Here is a 12,272-nt window from a genome sequence, read left to right on the forward strand (position 1 = left end):
GTTTAACACCCACTGGAAGACACTGAGGTTTAGCATCTAAGGTTTTAGGATTTAATGTTTAAGGTCTGTTAGAAATTTAGTGCTGTTTCACTCCTGAAACTGTTCTACTTATAAATCCAAATTCCAAGAGTATAAGTTTTTTGCTCAAGAAAATGTTTATTAAAAAACTAAAAATCTTGTTAGTTTAGAGGAAACTGAGCAAAATACACCTGTGCTGAGCTCCATGTCACTTGAGGAGGTGGTTAAAAAAGTCTAATTTTCTATTACAGAAATAACAAAATAAACAAATAATCAGAAATATCTATCTTACTTCCCTGGGTATTTTTCTTGATGGGCTATCAATTTTAGAAAATAGTCTTTAAGGGAATTTTCAAGCTTAGTATTCAGATTCCCTAGGACTTCTAGTCTCAGCCAAAGGAAAAAGCTTATGGCCTACAGTATTCAAAGGCCCTTTTATCCCAGTCCTTTATACTCTGAATAATTTTGAAGATGAACTGTAAGAGACCTCATCACCATATCAAAGATGTCAATCAGAGATTCTTCAGAATTTCACTAATGCAATGTTGACCAAGAGATATCATTTGGGTGAGAAAAAATATGCCTGTATTTGCTACTTAGGGTCCTCTCTGCCCTTCTGTAAGCTCCAAATTCCCCAATTTCCCTTCAACAAATTCAAAGGTTTTAGGAGTCCCTTTGATCTTGCCAGCACCTGGCTGAGCATAAAAGAATGAATGCTTTGGATCCTAATTTGCATGTCAGCTATTCTGGCTTGACATACCAGGTAGTATCAAGCTCACTCTGCCTTTGAAGCAACAGTGTTTGATTTTCTTTCATAGTTTAACTAGATATGAACTGACAGAATAAACTTAGCCACAGAAGGGCAATGGCTAGGATATAAATGCTTTAGACCTCCTCTGCTTGGTGGAGTGTCTAGGTGATTTGCTTTAAAAATTTCTTCAAGTGGGACTTGAATTAGTGTGCAGAGGTGTGTCTGGTTTCCTTCTGTGTTATGCTGGAGCTTTGCAGGAAATAGCAGATCCTGGTCCTGCTTGTTCAGGCACTCATTTACAGAATTACTCCTTCTGAATTGTCTGTAAGGGAACAGATGAAGAAAAGGAGAGATTCTGGCTCTCACGAGTGCTAGGTTAAATACAACTGTGACCTCTCCTGAGTACCTGTAGCCTTCACTGGCTACAGTCCATGATTCTCCATCTCTCTGGCTAGGCTTCAGGCTGCTGTTCCCATGCTCAATCTCAGTGACTCCAGCCTCTCTATACATATCTCATTCCTCCAGTTCCCTTTTCTTTGGATGATAACACAGCAGTGCACACCACCTTCAGCATTTATAAGTAATGGAGGGCAAGGAAGTATGTTAGAGAGACAGAATTTAAACTAATGAAGATCTTGCACAGGTCATAGGTATTTTCCCATGTGGGGATCCTTCTGGTCCACACATTTCCTACTTCTTTCAGAGCCTCCTCCTGCTCTGTCTGGGAAACATAATCAGCTTTCCTAGCACATAAACAAATTGCCTCCCTATCAATGGAAACCAGCAAAGAAAAGCAACCAACTGGAAGAGCATTAACCCACAATGAGGCTAGTAATTTCATTAGTAGTTTTTTTGGGTTTATTTATTTAAACCAGGCATATTTAGCTATGGTAAAGAATACTTTAAAAATTGTTACTTGTTTAAGCCGAACTGCAAAAGAACATATAAATCTCATTAAATTCCAGGCAGGGATTATTACCCTGGCTTTCTTGAAGACTTTCTGTCCTGTATGACATCAATGGAAAACTGGTAACTATATAAAATCGTACCCAACTGAGAGAGAAATGATGAAGAAAAGTAACAAAAGTTTGAATTACAGGGAAAAAAAAAAAAAGGAAAACTTCAGTAGTATGCAGAACAGGGAAGATACCCTCATTTTGATGGCACTACAAGCATATTTTTAAATTGGTTTCATGACACCCACTGTAGTTTGGGTGAACAGGCAGAAATTTCTGAACTGAATTCAATGATCTAATTTTAGTCAGATATAGCTGAAACTATATACATGGAGCACAACCAAAATTTGTGGGTTTGGTACATCTGGACTTGTGGACCCCACATGAAACACTACAAAATGTTACCTTGAAGAAAACAGTCCCTTAATAATCAGAGGCATAGAGGCATTTGTGTTGGAAAATCCCTTTAAGATCATTGAGCCCAACCATTAACCCAGCACTGCCAACTTCCCCACTAAGCTGTGTCCCAAGTGCCACATCCGTACCTCTTTTGTATACATCTTTTGAACACCCTGGGCAGCCTGTTCCAGTGCTTGACAACCCTTTCAGTGAAGGAATTTTTTCTAATATTCAATCTAAACCTCCCCTGGTGCAACTTGAGGCCATTTCCTCTTGTCCTATCGCTGGCTGCCTTGGAGGAGAGGGTGACCCCCACCTGCCTGCAGCCTCCTATCAGTTGTTGTAGAGAGTGATAAGGTCCCCTCTGAGCCTCCTTTTCTCCAGGCTGAACAACCCCAGCTCCCTCAGATGTTCCTCACCAGCCTTGTGCTCCAGACCCCTCCCCAGCTCTGTTGCCCTTCTCTGGACACTCTCCAGCCCCTCAGTGTCTTTCCTGCAGGGGGGGGCCCAGAACTGAGCACAGGATTTTTGGTGTGGCCTCAGCAGTGCTGAGTACAGGGGGACAGTCCCTGCCCTGCTCCTGCTGGGATCACTATTGCTGATCCAGGCCAGGATGCCATTGGCCTTCTTCGTCACCTGGGCACTGCTGGCTCATGTTCAGCTGCTGCCACCAGCACCCCCAGGTCCTTTTCCACTGGGCAGCTTTCCAGCCATGCTCTTTCTGCACTGGCAACACCATGCAGGATTAATAAAATTCCATCAGTATTCCTAGAATATTATCATAGAGCTGACTCTTGCATTTTTTATTATCTCCAATATAGAGATTCATTTTGGCCTCTTCCTTTCACATGAGAATCTTCACAACTTTAGTATCAGATTTTCCAGCATAATCAATCATGATAGCATCCTATAAATCATATTAACACAAAGAATCATTTTTCCAGGGAATGAAGTGCCTCCTAGATGCCAGAAAACTGTTCTTCCCTTCTTATTGTTTCCTTTCATCAGAGATTTACATTTGCTAAGTGATTCTCTAAATCTGTCCAAAAGTTTCATTGAGCTTGCATTCCTGGCTCTGTAATGCTTCTAAGAGCTGTAAGCACTAAGAGCATCCTAGAAAGTTATTCCATTCCTCTGTCTACTGTGGAGACAGATTTTTTATAGCCCTTTTCCACAAATAGGACCAAAATAATGTTTTGAGGAATTTCTGGGGTCTCCTTTCTTGTTACTTAACATTTCAGATTATTTTGCTGATACAAAAGACGACTTTTACTGGATAGAATTAGAGGAAACAAGCCATTTTGACACATCTGATTGCCCCTAACTTCCCCTCCCCCTGCCATTTCAGTCTACCATTGTAGTTCAGGACAGTCTAAAAATTTCTTCACCTGTTGAACAGAAGCTAAAAAATAATTAGCATGGTATTGGGTATATTCTGTAGCTGCTACAACTGGAGCCCCCTACCTCACCCTTGTCAGGCTGGTGCTGAATCCTGCCCTGGATTCAAATCACAACAAAAGTAACGCAAGTGTTACAGACATCAAATTATTATATTGTTGATACCTACTTATTACAAAGAACACACGTTCAGGGTTCTAAATATGACATCTTAGTGAAAAGAGCACTATTATTCTGCTTTACAGCTACTTGCTACACTCCTTACCAGGGAACCAATGCTAAGTAGCTGAAGGCTGCAGGGATACTCCTCCTGTTTGCAATGTGCTGTGCAGTTCCAGGCTGCTTTGATTTTTAAGATATAAATGTCAAGGGCACAAAAACCTCAAGCACGATGAATCAATTGCCTCATATGTGCCTGCATCAGATGTATGAGCAATCCACTCAGGTCTAAGGGGAAAACATGCCAAATTTTCCAGCTTTTAATAAAAGCCTTGGCAGCCTATCAGCATAGGAAGAGTAACATTTAAGCTTATTGAAAAAGGAAAGGATGTTTCATCAGAAAGCACTTTTTTAACCTTAGTCATGGCAGAAAGTTCATTGTCTTCACCTTTTCCTGACCAACATAAGAGGCTGTATAAAAAAGAGACAGGTTTTGTCAGCAGTGACTGAAACACCTGGAAACCCTGTACAGTGCAGGACACTATGCAGAACCATATCATTATATCACAAAAGGAAAATTGCTGGGCAAAAAGGAAGCACAATTATGTTCTTCTCAGCAAAAAGAATACTTGAGTAAAGGCTGCAATAAGTAGTATCTATTTCAAGTAATGTTTGTGTATTGGAATAAGAGCACCATGAATGTGTAATGGAAGTAGGGGGGGATCTCACTATCTACTCTTTCATATATTTCCACCAATTAATATTAAATAAACATCCAGGCTTCTAGACAAGGCTTTCTAGTGCATTTCTAAAACATTATATGCATATGCAGCACCTCAGTAGTTCTGTAGGTCTTTGAAGATGAGTTTTATTACGAAATGTTCTTTTCTTGCATTATTTAGTAAAGTTATTTTATAGCATTTTGTTTATGTGATGAACACAGGAATAAACCAAGTCAATACTCATATTTCAAGCAGTTTCCAATTTCATGCAGTAAAAAATGCCCAACAAGGCTTTCACTGTAAAATAAAGTTTCTTAAAAAAAAATCCCATCAATGATTCTCATTGAAGTCCAATTACCTGTTTACTTTCTGCATAAACACAGCTAAATATATCCTGATACCAGCAGATGCACAATTGTGAGATAAAATGTTGTTTGTTTGCTTTTAAAATTTTTCTGAGTGTAACATAGTATTCCCACAGCCTTCTTTTGCTCGCTGGGTATGAGACTGAATAGAAAGTCTATGACTTAACAAATGCTTTTATTATCCAGGGTTTCAGTGCCATTAAGAGCTTTTCTAAAACTACAGAGCTGTAATGGGACCATCCAAATTCTCTTTAGGCTCACTAGCATAAAGCATACTGGCAGCAATCTACTCATGGAACTCAGACAACATATGCTGCTTCTTCACTAAAATTAGCTTTTATGTCCCATAACTGTAACACTTAAGGGATATGTAATACACTGTAGTAATGCAGTTTCAGCTTCTGTATTCCAATTCTTTTTTAGCAGCAAGTTCATCTCTACAAAGAGTGTAATTCATACGTATCTGCATTGCATCATCCTGTGTATGTGCTATATATACAAATATGTCATGTATCATATTAGAAATGCTATCCATTATTAGAAAGGTACCACGATTTTGTATTACTCTGTGTGTGTGTGTGTGTGTGTGTGTGTGTGTGTGAGTGTGTGTATACAGTGACTGGTACTAAAAGGCCTCACTGTAGTCATGCTGTTAAACAGAAAAAAGGAGTTTGTGTGCATGTGGCCATGTACATATTTATAAATAATTATGTCAGAAATTAATTGATAAGAGCTACCCACCTTTGGTCTCTACTCCCTTTCCCTCATCTCTCTTCTTTCTGGCTAGCAGTTGCCCAAGACTTGGTCAAATGTTTTCATAAGACTTTGTTTCTGTCTTCACTGTCACCACCCCTCAAGCTCAAAAGAGCTCTACAGAAATGCAAGAAGCCATTCAGATTGATTCAGTGTGATGGCCATTAGGAGCAAATTCATCTGTTAGCCGCGTGCCAGCCCACCAATGTCAATGGAACTGCACAGTAGCCAGCAAAGATGGGAAGGCAGTCTAAGGGCTAAGTATTTCAAGGAATGAATCCCTGACTCGTGACCTTAAAGCATGGAAGCCTTCATAAATCTCTTCTTCCTTTACTGGGCTCTTAATATCTTGCCTTTGATGATTAACCTGAGCCACCTTCTCTTTCCAAAGCAGGAGGAAGGGCATAGCAGTGAAGAGTGGAAAAACTGACATTTCCCTTACGCCCATAGCAAGGAGGAGTGGAAAAACTGACATTTCCCTTACTCCCCTCTCTGAGCAGTATGGAAAACTAAGGCAAAAATTTGAAATTCCCCTTTGCTCATGTGCTTCTCAGTATAGAGGAGGCAAAGTAGTTGCTAATTGTAGAACTCAATTTCAACAGCACAATGAAAACAAACAAACTCTCCCCTATCCAGCTATAAATCAATTCCCATTATAGGACTCATTCTAAAAATGTCACACAGGCACATGCACTCCCCAGTTCAGATGCATCAGGGCAGGCCTGTGCCACTTGGGACAAAACTCCTGCTTTACGTGGCTTCGAATCACAGCTCCATCTCCATGTATAGGAAAATTCAGCATATTGATCTTTCTGCAGTAACACTGAAGATCATTTGTAATGGTGGCCTAATTTTAGGCAGTAAACAATTATTTTAGGAAGCAAAGGGAAGAGGCATACTCAAAAGGTCAGTTTTTATTCTCTCCTTTCACCTGGGGATATTAAAGCATTAGTTGTAGAAGATCCCAACCATGCACTTGTCACATATTTTTGGCCCTTCCTTTCCAGCACCAGCCAGCTTTGCAGAACCTGTAGCATCAAAATGGGGCAAAGCAACAGCAGCCTTAACTGTCTTAAAATCAGTCAACACTGAATGGCTGCTGCAGGACTGCCCTAGTAGTCATGTCTATTTATAGAGTACCAAATAGTGTTGGTGGCACTTACTCCTAGTAGTTAGCTTACTACTCATAGATCCCTCTTAAATGGTTTCTGGTGTATTATCCATCTCCACTGTAAGTTCACTACTACTAAACTTTGGTTCCCCTGGATTAATTCCCAGCTAAGGATATTTTTTTCTGTCCCACATTTCTGGACACTAGAAAGTCAGTCAAATCCTCTGTTAGCAGCTAGTGCCTGGGTCCAGCAGAGGCTGGACCTGTTGACAAGGTGGTAACTGATGTCCCTTGCCAGGACAGCCTACTCCAGCAAACAGGCTTTTCAGGTGAGAACACAAAGCTGGAAGAGCTTTGATTTGCCTGACCAGAACTTGGGACCACTTACATGGAAACATGAGCTTCCTCAGAACAAGCCACCTCAGTGTGCACAGACTGAACATCTCAGGAAAGACTGCTGCTTTGCAAACTATAGACTCTTGATAAAATCTTTCCCCCACCAGCCTTTTTACCCTGTGTAGATGTTGATTCCCTTTCCTTCCTACTCTGCTGTAAGTCAGGTGGGCTTCCTTTCAGAACTGACAGCTTTGGGAAGCATCATGACAAGGCATGGATGCCATCACTATTGTTTATTACTCCTTTTCTGTGCAGCACACAATCCTTATAGCCATTACATGAAATAAAGACAGAAAAAACCCAAACTTGCAGTAGAGTAAAAGCACACAGTGTCAGTGGGCAAGCTACTTTCATAGTCACCAAAATCTGCCTCCACACTCAGCAAGCTACAGAAATTTTGTCATGCTTACAAAACTTATGCAGACCAGAGTCAAATTTGCCAATTTATACATCTGTCCACAGAGAATACCAGTCTCTATAAAAGTGTGGCTCCCTTTCCTGCTTCCCTCTAGAGGATTTAAATGTGTGGAATGTTAAAGGAGAATATGGAATTGAAACTTCTGTAATTACATATAATATAGAGGTATTTTACAATATAATAGGCTATGTTCTGGAAAGATAAGACAATGAAAATGCTAATATAATTTTTATTTTTGCTCTTTTATGCAACTAATTTATATCTTTATGAGCCCTTTGGTAAAGATGTAAAGGTTTGTGATAATACATCTCTGTCAGGAGGAAACATTCTTCCTGGAATTATTACCTGCTTAACTAAAGCAATTTTTCTTAATATATAAATGTCAATTGGAACAAACTTGTAACAGCAACTATATTAAAATTACAGGCAAACTCTTACATGAAAAAAAGAGCAATGGCTGTGGCCATTACACGTTTCACAGCAAGTGACATGATGGAATTGAATGTTGTCATGGTTGAAAGCTTCGGGGATCTCACACACTTCATTGAATCCATCTACAAAATGCTAAGTCCCACTATGTTCCCTCACAGCAAGATTCCCAGTCCACCAAATGCTCATCATGCTCAGCCTCTGCAGTGCTCAAGGAGATGAGACAGAGCTGCAGTAAGGGAAAACTTACTTTTAGCAGCATCTTAAAGAACTATTTCTCAATTGAATAAGCTGTCACCATTAAAGCACTTTTGATACTTGCTACAAGCAGATGAAAAAAACATGTATAGACCATTAATACTGAACACATGGCCAAAAATTACTTTGAAAATATATATTGGAATACTTAATATTTTTGCTAATCTGAGAGGAAATGCTGATGCTTTTTGGACAATGGAAATGAAAGAGGTGCAGTCTGTGTCACTGTCACCTGGGATTTACCTACAGGAAAAATAATGGACTGCAGACATCCTACTTCCATCCCTACTGCCTGGGGGGTCATCAGGAGGCATGAAGGGGTGAAGAAAGGACTGTTTTGGACATTCTCCTGCCACCACCACTCCACCACCGTGTCCACTCCCAGCCTTTGAGCATGCAGCTTCCAAGAATAACAAAAAGGGACGGGAAGAGAGAATGATACAAAGGTACATGGGCAGTGGGACAAGTCAGAGTGCCCTAGGCTGCAGTGCTGTGTCCCTTTCTTAAGAATTTGTCCTCCAGCTAGCAGTAACTCTCAAACTGGAAAATCTGATGACTGTATGACTGCATCATTATTATCTAAGTGAAAAGCTCGTTTTTGTAATGTTTAATATTTCTGGTACTTTATGTATTGATTTGCAGTTACTCATGCTTCCTAAATAAACAGTTATAAAACAAATTGAACACAGTCAGGAGAAAAAGCAGATATTCTTGAGAAACATGAACCACAGCTTTTTTTGAAGCCCAGAATGCTGATATTGCTATATTTAGTGCCTTATTTGGTGGGAAAGAGCAAACCACTAAACGATTTCTTCCAGCTTCGATTGAATGCTACATCAAAACAAAAGTAATTTTACAGATGACATTAAAGTAGTCAGAAAGTGATATTGTTATTATTGTTATTATTGTTATTATTGTTATTATTGTTATTTACTACCCTTTTGGAGGACCAGCTGCTTGCTTTTATGGCTTTAAAGAATTTTCAAAAAGTATTTTCTAACCTGGAAGTGCGTTCTGATAAATATTAGTAGTACCTAGTCTATCTGGTAATTACCATGGAAAATGACAGGAATTTTCACACTTTAAAAAAAGTTATCTTTTTTTTTCTTGATACTTGGGTAGGAGGGCAGGGGGAAATAGCCTCAAGACATTCAATTTATTTGCAATTTGACAGTTTCATAGTGTAGGACTACTATACAGTTGGACTGTCTGAACAGAAAAGTGTAAAAGGTGGAAAAAATGTATGTAAAGGTGGGAACACCTTTGGGAAGACCTGTGAAGTGCTACCAAAATAAAACAGCAAAATAATGTGCTTGTCCCTTTAAGATACCAAAAATAAACCACAGTGTTTTGCTCCTCTAAATCCTGATGCTGCACTCAGCTCTACAGTCACAGGAGTCTGACTGTGGGGAGCTTCTGCTGGATCGAAGCACTGAGGTGTAAAATAGAGACATAAGGCAAGACTAACATTAATGCAAATCCAAAGTGAAGAGAACACAAAGTTCACAAAGCAGCAAGGACAGAATATTATTCACAATACCCATAGATTCCAGCACTTTCCTTTCTTCTGTTTATTTGCTGATCACTTGTATCTTTTTCCTCCTTGATTGCGCATGGCTGCCACTAATGAGGTTTGTCACTATTCCAACAACAAATATCTCTGGAGGTACTTGTGCGTGGTGTTTGAATGAGAAAGCAGGTGAGTGAACAAGGAAGTAAATGGAAAATCACATTAGTAACCATAGCAGCCAACAGCATTTCATCCCAGGAGAAGCTTCCTCTGCTGGAGGCTGGGCTTCCTCTTAATGAGTTTCATACAGTTCCACAGTGATGGGGCAAGTCTTCCAAATGGTCCATGTGACTGCTCTGTCTCAGGAATAGTAAGATATTCCTGATTCCTGTGCCTTTCCTGATGAAGAGGATAACTTTGCAGCAGCCAGGGACTGGATCTCTTGCATCAGGTAAAGCAGATGAACAAATCTTGGTTGTAACTGCAATTGACTGCCTGAGCTGGCAGAAGATGGCAGCCAAATCATTTCAACTGATGTGCATTTGTTTGATTGCATCTGTTTAGAACCCTCTGTTCTTTTAGAGGATTTTGTTAAGAAACTATTTAACAAAGGTCACCTTTGTTAGCAAGGATGTGGGAATTATATGTTGTCACAATGACAGTGCATTTAGGTTTTAGAAGAGAAGTTATGCATTATTGCCAGAGGTTAGAAACAGATAGGTCAAAGAGCCAGAAATGTGTCTCTTTTTCACATACATGTTTTCTGGAAAAACAAACAAAAAAAAAGATCTAGACAAACAAAGTCAAGCAAGAGTGAAGTGATCTTCAATGTCCAGCACTTTTTTGAGTCTCCCTCTGTCCTTTGGGCTACTCTACTTCTACTAAAATCATTATCAGAGCAGTTTGATGCTGGTCATTTTACTTGCTTTGTCTTTACCTTCAATTTGTTATCTGTCCTGGGCAGGTAAGTTGTCAGAATACCATTGTAACTGTTAATTATATTCTTCAAATGAAGTACATCTGTCACAAACTCCAGGCTGTGAAATGTTTTTAACATAAAGCATATTTCAGAATTATTGTTGGTATCTGTTTTCACAAACAATATTTAGAAGGATCTGAAAAAATATTATTTCAGTAGATCAAAACATAAACATCTGTTCATTGAGGGAATAATTTCTCTTTTTAGTACCAATTTACTAGTTTAAATATATGGTGACCCAAAAATGAGAAATTGTTCTTTTCATTAACTCTTCAGAAATATAATAGATGGAGAGACACAATTACAAAGTGATATAGGGGAAAAGCCAGGAACACTGCAGGATAAACAATTTCACTCAGAGCACATACCAGTTTCTCAAGCAGGTAAGCTGCATACAATTAACAGCTTTTCAATCTCTGCCATTTCCCACTCCTCACACTATTCTCACACATGCCCGAGTTATCTCTTATCACCGACACACAGTTTTTCCAGGAAGTATTTAGTAACTTTGGCCAGAACTACTAGAGGTAAATAGTCACTACCATAGTAGGAAGCAGGAGCCTAAACAGATGTTAAACTAAAATCTAGAACAAAAATTCTGATGTCTACCATGTTACCCATTTATATTGTATCACCAGCATGCTTGTGAGAACTGTGGCACATTATTGGAGCCCAGCTTTAAATCCTGCCTTCCCACCTTCCAAAATCAAGGTGGACTAAACTGCAAAATATCTATTACTGCCTCAAGAAGAGAATCCAGCATGTAGTGAGCTGCTGCCCTTGGACCAGTCTCAACATTTTCACTGCAATGATGAAATGGAGTGACTTAATAAGGGTTTAAAAGTAACAGAAGATACATCTGTACATAAGAAAAGTACATCTATTGCACACTAATGTATTCACCTTGATTTCTAATGCTATTATACAATGAGTGGGATGTTTCAAGCAGAGCTGTACTGACACAGTAAGTAAATCAGAAGAGGTGTGAGATTCTGTGTTAAGTAGTAATATCTAGACAATGTGGTAATTCAGCTGGGAAGGTAGGAAAATCCTGAAAGGCCAGTAACGGATCACAAGGAATCAATCAGAAGAATAGGTAGGAGAAACAGAGAGCAATGGAATAGGATGTCAAATCTGCAGTCAGAAAAGACATAAGAAATTTAGAAAATACAGCATACAGGTAATTTTAGGAATTTTTAAAATGAGAAATGAGGAGTGAAATAAATGTGATGGCATATTCAAAGACAAAGATGATTAGTTTAATAAATTGCTTAAAAGTGAAACATTACATAATAGGCAGAACAGATCCATGACCAATAAGATCAAGGCTCCTCATTTGGCTTGACTGCTAAGTCACAACGTGACCTTCAGCAGGTCACTTTAGGATAGATCCAATAAAGGACTCAGGCACCTTAAGCCTGACTTAGGCAGATTTGATGTACCTAAGTCTAAAACTGTGACCTCAACACCCTCCTCAGTTGCCCACTGACCCTGGAGATGCTTGCCACTCCAAAATTCAAATGTGTGTGCTGTGCAGCCCTCCCTGCACAACCACAGCTCAGTTGGCAAGGTCCTGTGCCAACTTTCAGTGTCCTACCAGTGCTGGCCTCTGGGCTGCACAATTAGGTGCCTTTTGTGGAAATATGGGCA

This window comes from Molothrus ater, chromosome 2, assembly GCF_012460135.2.
Source record: "Molothrus ater isolate BHLD 08-10-18 breed brown headed cowbird chromosome 2, BPBGC_Mater_1.1, whole genome shotgun sequence".
Classification (NCBI taxonomy): Eukaryota; Metazoa; Chordata; class Aves; order Passeriformes; family Icteridae; genus Molothrus; species Molothrus ater.